The following is a 15,126-nucleotide window of genomic DNA, read 5'->3' as shown; positions in this document are numbered from 1 at the left end:
CCTGTCTCTGGGTTCTGTCACTCCTTGTTTAGAGTCAGTGGGCACCAGGGTAAGGAGAGAAGACCTGAGACTTTTGAATTCTGAGTATGGTTTCTTCCCACTGCTAACCTCCAGGTTTCCAAATGCCTGAAGAGCCTGCAAGGAATCCACATCCAATAATATCCCCAGAAGTCCTGTGTAATCAAGCCCCCAAATGTATCCATGCCCTACAAGAAAACTATGACCTCCAGTGCACCCTGGAGCACCAATGTAACCAAGTGTTGGAATGCATCCAAGTCCCTCACAGTAGCCAGATCTCCAAGCCCAACACCAGGAAACAGTAATATGGAAACATATCTTCAGGTGCCCTCAGCCTCTAAAGGGAACCCCAATGGTCATGGATTCTAGGTGCTCTGGTTCCCTCAGATTTTCAATTGCTGCAAGTTTTCCCAAATGCTCTGAGATGCCAGCACAGGGAATACTTCAGATACACAACAAAGGATTCAAACGCCAGGTATACGATCAAAGTCTGAATCTCCTTGAACCAGAACAGCCACTCTTCCTTCAGTCCCTTGCATAGTTAACCAGAATCTCCACTCCAAGTGCTGCTACGTTGCTGTGGACAGGTAGGGGATGTTGTGGAATGGGGGCGTACATGAACCCAGGGCTGGACCTCACATTCTCTTCCACCTAGGTATAGCCTGGATCTATGCAAGAGCCCCACAGTGGCTCATGGACAAGGATAATAGGTCTCCAGTGAAACCCTGAATTTTCTACTGAAGTTTCTTTAGTTCCTGTTATGTCAGGACATACCCCCATCCTTTCTTCATAATTCATTTTTGGCATCAGGTTTCCTAGAGCTCTGAGTGTATGTGGGGGTCATTGACTAGGGCCAGCCTTTCCATTCATCACCTTGACATTGTGGTCCATGCTAGGGCACAAGGGTCTTCCTCAGATTCTTTCCATTATCCCTCCATATCTGGATCAGGAACCAACAAGCAAAATACAATCTGTAAAATCCCCAGAATCTTCAAAAAGAACCACCTGAAATGCATAGGTGCCCTTGACCTGGTATTGGGTCTGGCCATACCTGTGGCCACTGATCACTGCTCTACCAATGTACATTCTGAGAGTCCCAGAAAATCCATGAAGGACTCCATTCCCAAACTCATCCCCAGCCTAGAAACTTCACATGGTGATCAGGCCTGTGGCGGTGTTGGGCTTGGTTCCTAAGTATAGGTGCTGGATGGTCAGGGTCCACAGCAGCAGCAGCTGCCACCCCAAAGCTTTTGAAACAACATCTGTGGCAGCAGTAGCTGTAGGTGCATCCTCAGCCCAGGCTTCAGTTCCCACTTCAGCTGTAGCCTAAGCCCCAGAGGATGCTAAAAGCTCAGGCTCAGTGCTGAAGAGCACTCCCTAAGAGTCCTTCAAGATCTGGCCACTCTTATAGACCTGGTGATACTTCTTCACCACTCCCACTCATCCTTATCATAAAAACTCTTGGGTCAAGCCTAGAAATCAGTATAGCAAGGAAGAGGTGGAAGTGCAGACAATGGCCAGGACATTGCTGAATCTGAGGTATTGGGGGAATGAGTGAATGCTCCTAGGGACCACAGGTCATCTCCTGGTGTTGGTGTGTAGAGTTCAGCAGCTCAGACGAGCTTTAGAGTTTGTACACTGCCAACTTCACTGTGCTGTGCCTGAGATTTTACTTCACATTTTAGATGGATGGGTTGTCCTGTAGCTCCTAGCATTCCTGTCCTCCTGACAGAGTGAAGGACCTACAGGAATGTGCCAACACCACACCCAGATAAATTTCCTTTTTTTTTTTTGAGCTGAGGCTCGAACCCAGGGCCTTGGACTTACAAGGCAAGTGCGCTAACACTGAGCTAAATCCCCAACCCTAAGTTTGCTTTTTTGACACTGAGTCTAAATCTATGTTGCCAAGGCTTAGCCTTGAATTTTCTGTTAGCTACTTGCATTTCTCTCCTAATTCTTGGGATTCCAGCTGGTGACTGAGAATTTGTACAGAATTAGAAAGAAACTCCACATGCCAATCCTAGGGAGGAGGGGGAGGAAGGATTGTAGAAGTCAGAGGGGTCAAGGAAACCACAAGCACAAGGCCCACAGAGTCAAATAACCAGGGCTCGTAGGGGCTCACACAGACTGAACCAACAATCAGAGAGCCTGTATAGATCAGAAAAGGTCCTCTGAATATATGTTACAGTTGTGCAACTTGGTGTTTTTGTGGGACTCCTAACAGTGAGAGTGCTGTGAATATCGTTCTGTGTAAATAAAGTTCTGATTGGGCAGTGGCCAGGCAGGAAGTATAGGCGGGACAAGAGAGTAGAGCATTCTGGGAAGTAGAAGGGTGGGGAGAGACACCGCCAGCCGCCAACATGAAAAGCAACATGTAAAGACACTGGTAAACCACAAGCCATGTGGCAAAGTATAGACTAACAGAAATGGGTTAATTTAAGATAGAAGAAGGAGATAACAAGAAGCCTGCCACAGCCATACAGTTTCTAAACAATGTAAGTTTCTGTGTGCTTTCTTGGTTGGGTCTGAGTGACTGTGTCCTTTTCTAAACCCAGACATATTGCTAAAAGAAAAGGTTAAGAGCTTCTTGTGTCCCAAATCAGAAGAGCCCTCTGGTGTGGGACAGAGAAAAACCACTATTTTATTTAAAACAGGTTGATTATAAATGCAATCTCTTTCTAAAGATAAAAAGGGGGTATGATATAGATATGATAGGATGAAAGGTTAGATTAATGAACTTACTTCTAAAAGAGCAACAACTCATTTAAAATGATTTACATTGGTATAGATTTTAGTCTATTAATACAAACTTAAAGTTAATTTTGTTATACTGTGTATATATTTCTAATTGTGTTTAAGGTATTATGTTTGTATAGCTCATTTTAAATTGAAATGGATAATTAAAAATAGATTAATAATTAGTCATCTATGATAATCATACTTGAAGCCATGTTAGTTAAGTCTTCTAGATATACATAGACACATTTCAGATAGATAGGTAATCTTCAAATACTTCAAAGACCTACAAAATATGGCATTTAAAATACTTTCAAAATTTAGACTTTCTGGACAGTGCACCGATTTACTTCAGAGAGGAGGATGGGCATTTAAGACACTTCATATCTTATCTTCACCTTTGCAAAAATAGGCATTTGGGCAAGAAACTGTTCTTGCCTGGACTGCTTGATCAACTGGACATGCAGGACCCATAGAAAGGTGACCACTAAACTTTTCTTGACAAAATGGTCCTTCAGGTTCCTGCTTCGCAGAGGAAACTGCCAGACATTCTACAGGACACTGAGAGAAGTGACCAACAGACTCTAGCCCGTGGGCTAAAAACAGATGCCCCAACTTTACAAAGGAACATTAGGTGACTGTCCAGGCTACCAGCTGTCTCTGTCTACTCTTACAAGACTCCCAAAAAATGCTTGCATCCTTCTCCCGGTTCTCAGGTAATATTATATCCTTCTGAGGTCTTTGATGTGGTTAAAGACTAGATAGTTATAATTTCCTCAATTATGATAAAAGATAAGTTAGATATAAAACCTTAGACTCACAAATATAACAAGAAGCCTGCCACAGCCATACAGTTTCTAAACAATGTAAGTTTCTGTGTGCTTTCTTGGTTGGGTCTGAGTGACTGTGGGACTGGTGGGTAAGAGAGATTTGTCCTGACTGGGCCAGGCAGGAAAACTCTAACTACATGAGAGTGGGACTGTCTCTGACTCTTTTGCTTACTGCTGGGGCCCCCTGTCCTCCTACTGTGTTGCCTCATCCAGCCTTGATATGAGGGTTTGTGCATAGTCTTCTTCTAACTTGTGCCAGGTTTGGTTGTTATCCCGGGAGGCCTGCTCTTTTCTGAAGGTAAACAGAACAGAGACAGAGAGATAGAGAGACAGAGAGAGAGAGAGAGTTTGTAGTCCATGAGAGTCTATGTGAAGAATAAAAGTTAATGAATAAAAAGTCTGTCTGTCCTGGAACGTATTCTATAGACTAGACTAGTTTCAAACTCAGAGAGATCCTCCTGCCTCTACCTCCTGAACATTAGGATTCAAGATATGGGCCAGCAAAACCTGGCTAAACTTGCTTTCTTGTGGAAGTGACCACCACCAGCCCAGGGGTGGAACCACCCACAATGGGCTGGGCCCTCTGTAATCAATCACTAATTAAGGGCTCTAGGCATGCCCATGTTGTGCTGAAGAAAAAACAAACAAACGAACACAAAGAACAAAAGTTGACCTTGAAGCCTGGAATTTGGTCTAGCACCTTGTTAAGGAATGCCATAAATTTCTTTATCCAAGTTCCAGGGGCTAGGAAGCCATTTTCTATTCTAGGGGCACCCACATGCTGGACACAGACATACGCAAGCATAACTGGAAATGGAAATGAACCAGTGATAAAACATGATTTAAGATGCGTGTGGTAGCTCATGACTTTAATGCCAGGATTTGTGACAGCAGCAGTCCAACCTCCAGTTCAGCCTAGTCTTTTCTCCCAAAGCAACAGCCGAAGAGGTCATGGCTGTGGTGCACACCTTTAATCCTGACTCTCGGGAGTAGAGCCAGGTGGATCTCTGTGAGTTAGAGGCCATCCTAGTCTACAGAGCGAGATCCAAGACAGGCACCAAAGCTACACAGAGAAACACTGTCTCAGAAAAAAAAAGAAATTGAGTCAGGTGTCTTGGCACAAGCCTCTGATTCCAGCACTTGAGAGGCAGAGGCAAAAGGAGTTCTGTGAGTTTAAGGTCCACTTGGTTTATGTAGTGAGTTGCAGTATAGCCAGGGTTAGGTAGAGGCATTCTGTCTCAAATCAGTTTCTCTCTCACATTCTGTCTCAAATCAGTCTCTCTTTCTCTCTCTCTCTCTCTCTCTCTCTCTCTCTCTCTCTCTCTCTCTCTCTCATGCATCATGGTCATTCTCTATGGTTCTTGCTGACTTGGAACTCAGAGATATCTCTGCTTCTGCTACGTGAGTGCTGGGATTAATAGAATGCAATAACAGGTACGTTTTGGCAACTTACCCCTGGTTGATCTCAGTGTCACTCTGTAGCCCAGCCTGCCCTCAAACTTGCAACTCTCCTGCTGCAGCCAGCTTCCCAATAGTTAGGGTTACAGGTCTGTGTCCTCAGGCCTGGCTCTTATGTAGCATTAAGGTCATATAATTATTCCCGTCTCTTGAAAGCCTAGAGGCTCATGGGGAGTTTTGTCTGCTTTTTGGTGGTTTGTTGGTTGCTGGGAGCAGGGTCTTCTGTAGCCCAAGCAGGCTCTGGAACTGCTATGTAGTAAAGGCTATCTTGTAAGTTGATCATTGCTCCTCCTTCACTTGGTTTTTTTTTTTTGAGCTGAGGATCGAACCCAGGGCTTAGTGCTCTACCACTGAGCTAAAGCACCAGGTTTTTTTGTTTGTTTTGTTTGTTTGTTGTTTTGGTTTTTTCACATAGGGTTTTGCTGTGTTGCACCCCTGGCTTTTTTGGAACTTGTTTTGTATACTGTGCCGGCCTAGAATTTCCAAAGATCCATGTGCCTCTGCCTCCCAAGTGATGGGATTAAAGGCGTGGCCCACCAAGCCCAGCGTGAATTGTAGTAGGAATTTTAAAGGTACTTGTTGATAAAAATCAAACCCGAGGCCAGTTATTGGGGTGATTGCTGGAAATCAGAGAAGCAGAACAAGCCACAGTTTTCTCACCTCACCAGTTCCTCAGCTGGTCTTGTTTCCTCAGACTGCAAGCTTCTGAATCCTTATCCCAAAGGCTCTCAGCTGAACTGTGCTCGAAAGCTTGAATGCTTAACCAGCCGAATGCTTTACTCACTACATGCTTTTTTCTCCCCTAATTCCTGGTCCTCACACCTTAAATACTTTTCTCTTTCTGCCCCCACTCCCTGGGATTAAAGGTTGTGTTTCTGGGATTAAAGGCGTGGGTCACCAGGCTTAGCTGTTTCTAAATTGGCCTTGAACTCAGAGATCCAGCTAGCTCTGCCTCCCAAGTGCTGGCATTAAAGGCGTGCACCACCACCGCCCAACTTCTGTTATGGCTTACTCTTCCCATTTTCTAGCCACCATTTCTGGCTCTGTTCTAGTGGCTGTCTATTCTCTGACCCCAGATATGTTTATTTCAGGGAACACACAATATTTTGGGGAACACAATACAACCACATTGAATAATTTCTGTTTCCAAAATATGTTAATTCACTGTAAAAGCCCCTAATATCAGGCATATGGGGAATAGTCAGTCTTTGGCATCTGCAATACACACACACACACACACACACACACACATATATATATATATAGAGAGAGAGAGAGAGAGAGAGAGACAGAGACAGAGACAGAGACAGAGAGAGTTTGTAGTCCATGAGAGTCTATGTGAAGAATAAATGTTAATGAATAAAAAGTTAAAAGATAACAAAATGCCAGGAATGGTAGCTCACGGTTGTAATACTAACACATAGGAGGCTTATTCAAACCTCTGCAAATTACAGGCCTGTGTGAGCTCTGGACTGATACTTTGCCTTAGCAAAACCACAGAACCCAAAGAGATAAGGTGTACTTAAGTGGGCAGAGTAAAGCATCCTCAGCATCAAATCTATTCTGTGGGGGGCCATGCTGTTAATTGCTAATCACAACTCATATAGGTCATTATCAGCTTCAAAAAAAAAGTTATGGAGTAGTGATGGGGCATGCCTTTAATTCCAGCACTTGAGAGGCAGAGACAGGAATATCTCAGAGTACCAATACAGCCTGCTCTACAGAGAGAGTGACAGTACAGCCAGGTCTACTCAGAGAAATTTTTTCACAGAAGGAAAAAAATGATGAAAAAAGTATCACTAAAAGAAAAAAAAAACGTATCACTAGAGATATCACTCATCACATCTTGCAGAACAGAATTGCTCTCCTATCTCTGGCTTATAGAAAGAAAAGCAGCGGAGCCAGTGTATTCCCAGATGCTAAAGAAGCACAGATGAATTGTCCATATAGCATACAATGTTTCCAGAAAGGAAGCAGAATAAATATTCAATAAGGAAAGACTGTGGCAGCTTGGTAAAGGAGGCACACTCACATGTTCTGGGCCTCTAATCTTAGCATTTCTGAGATAGGGGATTAGAAATTCATGGACATCCTCAGACATACAATGAGCTTCACACCAGGCTGAGCTACAGAATCCCATGTGAAGTTATACTCTCTGGGAGAATACAAATCTTTGAGGAGAAATTTTGGGAGAAAACAAAAAGAATTGGAAGATCCAATTTTCTGAGAGATGACTCTGCTGGTTAAGGTTTTGTCACCAAATCTGAGAACCTAAGGTTTTTTTCTCAGGACACCCATGGTGGAAAAATGATTGCAACATCCACATGTTGTTCTCTGACTTTCACAATGAACCTAGAATGAATGTGTCCAGGATATATACACAGAATAAAAACATGTAAACACACCCAAAGGATTTTTCCATGTAATGTTGGCCATTCTAGAATTATTCTGTAGACTAGAATGCCCTCAAACTCAGAGATATACCTGCCTCTGCCTGATGAGTTATGGGATTAAAGGTATGTGCCAGCACAGCCTGGATGATTGTTTTTATTTATATATTTATTAAAGTATTTTGAATAAATACATTTTCTCCTTTGTTCATATTTCACCAAGTATTGGGGTTTTATCCCAGGATCTCTCACAAAGTAGGAAAAACGCTGTTACTGAGCCTCACCAATCCCTGCTTGATTCATTTTGCAATAATTTGATATTATAGTTAATTTTATTCCTCTGCAGATATCCAGAAAACTTCCAGGGAGTTGGCCCAGTAAACTGATGTCTTCCCTCACAAAGGTTTCCAGAACCAGTAATAAATCTTATGCAGTTTCCATATCACTGTAGGTGGAAGTGGCTAAACACCTGGGAAACAAGCTGAGGGGTCCCAGGTATATACAAAATCATTCCATTCCCTCAAAAAACATACTAGCAACTGTGTCTTGAACACCCCATTCATTTCAGGGCAAACCTGTGAACAGACAAGGCACTGTCAGGCCTGTGCCTTGAGCATTCTGTACAGAAGCATAGAGTTAACACTGGGACTTGGGTACTTCCAAGTGACCGGGTGGAGAAGAATGATGATCTAGATAGCCCAAGTGGTGGAGAAGTGTGGTGGTGCTATCATGACTAAAGAGATTCATAGTCAGGACCCTTCCACATCAAGAACGGGTAACCAAGCTTGGTGTGGTAGACCATCCTCACATACCAGCAGAAAGGAGACAGAGGCATGCAGATCTCTGTGATGGAGAAGCCAACCTGGTCTATATAGAGATTTAATACAGCTGGGGCTATGTAGAGAAACCCTGCATTAAAAAAAAAATCAAAAGCAAACTTCTTCCCTCTGGGGTTCTACCGTTGTGCTGTAAGCTGTATTTAAGACCTCCTCCCTCCTTCAATAAACTGCATTCAACATTCAAAAGAAGAAAGAGGAGGAGGAGAAGGAGGAGAAGAGGGGGTCAAGATCATGATGGGGAAACCCACAGTGATGGCTGACCAGTACTAGTTGGAACTCACTGATTCTGGGCTGACAGCTCGGGAACCTGCATGGAACAGAACTAGGACCACTGAATGCGGGTGACAGTTGTGTGACTTGATCTGTGTGTGGGGTCCCAGATAGTGAGACCAGGACTTATCCCAGGTGCATGAACTGGTTTTTTGGAGCCCATTCCCTGTGGTGGGATACGTTGCTTACCACTGATACAATGGGGAGGGGCTAGGCTCTCCTTCACCTTGGTATGTCAGACTTTGTTGACTGCTATGGGAGTGGATGGGGGTAGAGTTGGAGGGAGGTGAGGAGGCATGAGGGGGGGAGAGAGGAGCTGGGGTTGGTATGTGAAACAGAAAAAAATATTTAGTAGACTGTTCCATAGTGCAAGTTCCAGGACAGCCAGGGCTACACAGAAAAAAACGCTATCTCAAAAAAAAAAAAAAAAAAAAAAAAAAAAAAAAAAAAAAAAAAAAAAAAGCCGCACTGGTGGCACATGACTTTAACAGAACCACTCAGGAGACAGAGCCAGCTGAATCTCTGTTAGTTCGAGGCCAGCCTTGAAACCAAATGAGTGCCAGGAAAGGCACAAAACTATACAGAGAAACCCTGTCTCCAAAAACAAACAAACAAAAAAAAAACAGGAAGGAAGGAAGAGAGGAAGGAAGGAAGGGAGGAAGAGAGAAAGAAAGAAAGAGAGAAAGAAAGAAAGAAGGGTTGACACCAATGGGAGGTTTAGTAAGTATCTAGGCAGCCTGAGTGGAGGCTCATTTACTGATGATGATCACAAAGTAGAAAAGGCCAAAATTCAACTGGGCTCAAGTCCCAAGAGTAGAGGCGAGATAAGAGGAAGTGGCAAAGGATGTGTTAGTGTTTTAGGTCTCAAGAAAATCAGCACTGAGTATATCTACTCCTTAATGAAAGATATCCTCACCTATCAAGCCTCCATAGGGTGGGCCTGTAAACTGAGTGAGGCTACAGGGTGGAAGGTTCTGAAAGAGGTGATGGGATTAAAAGGTGGAGGATGTGGGAGGGTCCTGGGTAGAAAAGAGATTTCAGGCCATGTCCTTGGAACAGAGTTTCAACAACCAGCAAGGATCTGGTCAAGATGGGAGAGCCAGCTGATATCCAGGGTAAGAGGGCCATTATGTCTCATGGGTAGACAGTGAGGGGTGGCTGCCCCAGTTTGCTCTCCCAATAGCAATGAATAAGTGTTCCTTCCCCTCCACATATTCACTTCAGGGGCTGTGGTTTGTTTTATTTATCTCAGTGTTTCTGACTGAGATAAAAATCTCAAAGTAATTTTCATTTACATTGATTTGGTGGCTAAAGATATTGAAGGTTATTTTGTCTATTTGTTTGTATTTTTGAAGCCCGGTCACTGTAATTTAGTCATGGCTGCCCTGGAGCTTTCTGTGTAGACCCGGCTGTTTAAGACATAACAGATATCCTCCTGCCTCTGCCTCCTGAGCACTGGGAGAAGGCATGTACCATCACACCTAGTCTGTTTTACTTTCTTTCTTTCTTTTTTTTCTTTTCTTTGAGACATTGTTTCTCTGTGTAGCTTTGGAGCCTCTCTTGGAACCTGCTTTGTAGACCAGGCTGGCCTCAATCTCAGAGATCTTCCTGCCTCTCCCTCCTGAGTGCTGGGATTAAAGGTGTGTGCCACCTTGGCCTGGCTTAACATTTATATCTGATACTTTTGGTTTTTGAGACAGGGTCTTTCAGTATGGATCTGGATGCTCTGTATCTTTGTCTTTGTGACAGTTGTTAAATGGGCCTCACTTCTGTAATACTTCAAAGATTTGTCAATTAACTGTGAAATCTACCAAGGGATGAATATGGGGAAGCTTCACACAATGTTTCCTTCAGTTCATGTATGTTTCATACATATATTTCTAATGAGACCTCATGAATAGAATAAAAATTAGCCAATAAATTAAAAATATAATAAAACTAAAATTCTAGTGCTGTGGCCCATAGCAGTAATCACTGTACAAAGTGGCTCATCAGCAAGACCTCTGCATATCCCTGGCCAGAATAGACTACAGACTGACATTGTGACTCAGAAATACAGTCCAAAATGGGTGAGTTGCAACCCACTGGGCTGAGTGGTCTCCAACCTCAGAACCATGTCTGTTCCTGGCCTTACTGCTAATTTCTAATCTCAGCTCCTCAAGATTACTTTGAGCTACACAGGAATTTCAATGTCAGTTTAGGATACTAAACATTCAATTAAAGAAAAAGGGGGCTGGAGAGATGGGTCAGTGGTTAAGAGCACTGGCTGTTCTTCCAGAGGTCCTGAGTTCAATTTCTAGCAACCACAATGTGGCTCACAACCTCTTGTAATGAGATCAGATGACCTCTTCTTTCCTAAAAGTACACATGCAGCCAGAATACTGTATGCATAATAAATAGATAGATAGATAGATAAATCTTTAAAAAAATGATAAAGGAGTTTTAAAAACGTTCTCAATAAAGAGAACATTGATCACCTCTTCTAGAACAGAATTGCTCCCCTGTCTTTGGACTATAGAATGAATTGTTCTAGGACTAGTGCCCTCCAAGTTGTCCAAGAAGCAGTACAACATGTCACCCTGGACCCAAGGTTTCCCGAAAGGAAGCAGAATAATTATCTAATTAGAAAGAATGTCACCATGAGGAGGAGCTTAAGGGTGTGGCAAAGGTACCAACAAGGGGTCTGATTGTCTTTCTCAGAGTGTTTGAGGCCAAGGGATGAGAATTTTATAATCATCCTCTGTCATAGAGTGCATTTGAGAGCAGCCTGAGATACAAAAACCTGGTGTCAGTCTCTGCTCTCTCTGGAGACATACATAACCCTTAGTATCAAGAGCTGTGAAGCTTGGATGTTGGTAAAGGGAAAACAAAGGCCATGTCACCAAGCCTGATAACCTGAGCTTTATTTCCATGGTCCACAGGGTAGAAGGGGAAAACCAACATGATTTTTTCTGACCTGCACAAATGTACTCTCTGGCAGGATCCTGTATTTGGGGATGATGCCAGGATCTCCACAAAAGCTGAATAAGCACTCTGCCAATGAGTCTCAACTGATGCTACTTCATTAAACTGGGGAATCTGGGTAGAGACCACAGGGTCTATAGAAAGCTAGGGGACTTGTTAGAGTTTCTGGGTAACCCAAGTAGGGAGAAGGTTGTTGGGAAATGTAGCCAACTGTGAGCTCAAAGAATAAGCAGGCACTTGGCCTCAAAGAAATGGTGCCTAGCGAAAGGAAGAACTGTGTAGGATCCCTGGAAGCATGCTAAGACAGTTCCATTTCCTGAGATGGTGACTCACAGGTAGTGTACCAGTTTCTTCTGGCCTGAAGTCTCAAAAGGGAAAGGCCAATTACTGAGAGCCACTGGTAGCTAAAATCCATGAGACCAGTGAAAATTAGAGTTCAGAAGGTCAACCTATCAGAACTAAGGGTTCTGTTAGAGGAAACCCTCATGTAAAGCATTATGGAATTACTGCCTTTTGAATGAATTGGCTGTCTCTTGTTGTAAACTTCTTGTGTAATAACAGCTATGATTCTCCCCATTTACTGTGCATTTACATGTTATGTGTACAGGTAATCTCAATTCCATCTCAATCTTGGGTACAATTTTCCCTACAGATGTGGGGTAATTGGATACCTGTCTCCAGCTGTGTTTATTTGTCATTAAGATATATCTGGCCAGGGCCATTCTCCAGACAAAAGTATTTCGGCAAAGATACCTTGTTTTCCTCAGAGACAATACTGACATAGATCAACATTAACTCATCTCACTCACAGATTCAAAAAAAGAACTCTAACTATGAAATCCGCAACTCCTTACCTTCACCCTGGTTATTTACACGAGACCCTAATTTAAGAGGTTTACTGCCCATATTCCTGGGATGAAGTTTTAGTCATTTGCTAGTTACTGAGTTAAGGCAGTTACTTCCCACTGACCCAAGGAGATTGCCTACAAGCCCAGGCAGGTGATAGGTGCCAAGCTTCTTTCTTGTGCAAATTAAGTATTAATTCCTCCTCAGCCAGGTACTATTCCTAGATTTTTCTCCTCAGCAATTACTCTGAAAGTGTTTTACTAACCACATACTACACGCTCTGACATAGGTTGCTTAGCCACCTAGCATATGTCCCCCTCCCTATGAGAAAGCAGCTGCAGCCTGGACCAGCAGAGAAAAGCGGTGCTAAAGACGGTTGACTTTCTTGTGACTTATTGACACCTTTCATTCTTCCTAGCCATTTCTAGATTATAGTTTGAGCACACAAATTCCCTAGCTGATCTTAGCCTGTACTTGACGCTACCAGAGAACTCCCTTTAGTCACTCCCCTTTGGGGTTGTAACTGGAAGCTGACAATTACTGCTTTATGTGTGGATCCCTATCACCTCTCTCTGTGACCCTGGAAACTTCAAGCCTCACATTGCTTTGCTTAAGAATGACTGTTTGGGTGTATATACCAGTTCTCTGAGTGCACTGGGGAGAATTGATGGAGAAGAACAAAGGAGAGGATGGAGATGGAGAGAACTAGGTAGAGATGAGAGAACAGCAGGAGGGACCAAGAGCAGCTAGCTAAGCATGAGAGCAGAAAAGAAACTGTGGAGATAGAATTGACTTAGACGAAAATCAATGGACTGAAGACCTCAGTGTGCTTAGATTCATTGAATATCCCTCAGATTAGAACCCTCAGCTGGTTGTTAGACTCTTCCATGGACCCTGGGTGCAAACAATCTAGGCTGGACCTATTATTGTTTGCGTGAGCCAGTTTTCCCTTAGGTTCATTTTCACACAAACCTGTCACTATTGAATTGTTACATAAAACATGATTGAATAGCAGAGGGTCTGGGAGACCCACTCCTTTAATGCCAGCAATCAGCAGACTGAGGAAAGTAATCACTGTGAGTTATGAGGCCAGCCTGTTCAAAACACTGAGTTCTTAGTAGCCTGTAGTAGTAAGTACTACAAAATATTTAAGTAGTTCTTAGAGGGCCTGACTCAAAAACAAAACAAAAGCAAACAGCTAGAATAATTAAATCAATGAGATTACTCATCCAATGGAGGGGGGCAGCAACCTGAGTGGCACAAGATAATGGATCTGAGGGTCTGCGTGGTGGGAGGAGCCAGAGAATGGTAGGAGATTTGAGTTTTCTGTTTGGAGAAGATATTTGAGCTGAGATTTTTTTTAAAGGGGATAAGAGGTGGTTTATTCTCTTTTTTTAAATAAGATCTTTATTAACAGTTAATTCACATAGTATACAATTTTCCTGTGTGCACAATTTGACAGACTTTAGTCCAGCCTCCTCAGGCCCATCATCACTTCGTTTTTTAGAACATCGCTGTGGTCAAATTCTTTCTTTCTTTCTTTTTGTTTTTTTTTTTTTTTTTTTTTTTTGTGTGTTGTTGTTGCTGGTTAATCGAGACAGTGTTTCTCTGTAGCATTGGAGGCTGTTGTCCTGGAACACTCGTTGTAGACCAGCTTGGCCTCGAACTCACAGAGATTCACCTGCCTCTGGCTCCCGAGTGCTGGGATTACAGGCGTGCACCACCACTGCCTGGCCCAAATGCTGTTTATTGAAGGAGGGAAGAGGTCTTTAAATACAGGCTTATAGCACAGTGGGAGAACCCCGGAGGGCAGAAGTTCACTTCTGATGTTTTACAATCTTGCATCTAAGCTGTTATCGCCCAATATGCTGGATACACAGACAAGGAGCTTCCCTCACAAATTCAGGAGGGTGGAATCAAGCTGAGGTTCTTAAAGTAGAAGTCCAACAGACAGTGGGTCCAAGCAAAGTGCCCTAACCTAGTGGTCCCTGGTTGAGTTGGTGGCATGAATGAAGTGTGCCTCCACACATATGGTGGGTGTGTGGAGAAGGAGGTATCTTGGTGGAAAAGAGTGGGTGATAAGGGAGAAAGAGTTTTTGGTAGAATTTTGGAGCTAGTATGTGTGTTTGGAAGGTGAGGTCTACCATATGCCCTGTATATGGGAAGAGGGTCAGATGTAACCTTGAAGCTGTTTGCAAGTTTATCCCATCGATGTGAGAATTGAGGACCAGAGAAGTACAGAGATTGGGGCATCCTTGGGAAGAGTGATTGTAAGACACCAGGGTGCTGGCCCGGGTACTATGCTTTTGTGCACTGTTCTCCTATCAAGACTTAAGCCTGATCCCGGTCTTGTATAGAAAGCCTAAAGTAATTTATGTGGAGCCTTGACTGTAGGATCTAGGGACTGTTATGCTTCTGATCTGTTTTCCATTAATCCCAAGCGCTCCAGCATAGGAGGAACACCCAAGGGTACCTCCAGTGACCTTGGGGACAAACGGGAGGCTCCAGATGGCACAGATAGACAGGGCTGAGTGTTGGTATTATGGCTGAAAAGAGTGACACCCAGAAAGATCTAAGGCTGAGAAGGCCCTCCCCTATCAAGAAGGGGTAAAAATGTTGCCTATGTATACAATACTTTCCATTCCAGTACTCAGGAGGCAGAGGAAGGGGATCTCTGAGTTATTTGCCAGGCTGGTTAATATAGTGAGATCCAGGTCAGTGTGGGCTATGTAAAGGGGCCCTGTTCCAATTTTAACAAAAGAGAAAATGAATGAG

Source organism: Onychomys torridus, chromosome 1, assembly GCF_903995425.1.
Source record: "Onychomys torridus chromosome 1, mOncTor1.1, whole genome shotgun sequence".
NCBI lineage: Eukaryota > Metazoa > Chordata > Mammalia > Rodentia > Cricetidae > Onychomys > Onychomys torridus.
Note: the sequence above shows the minus strand (reverse complement) of the source record.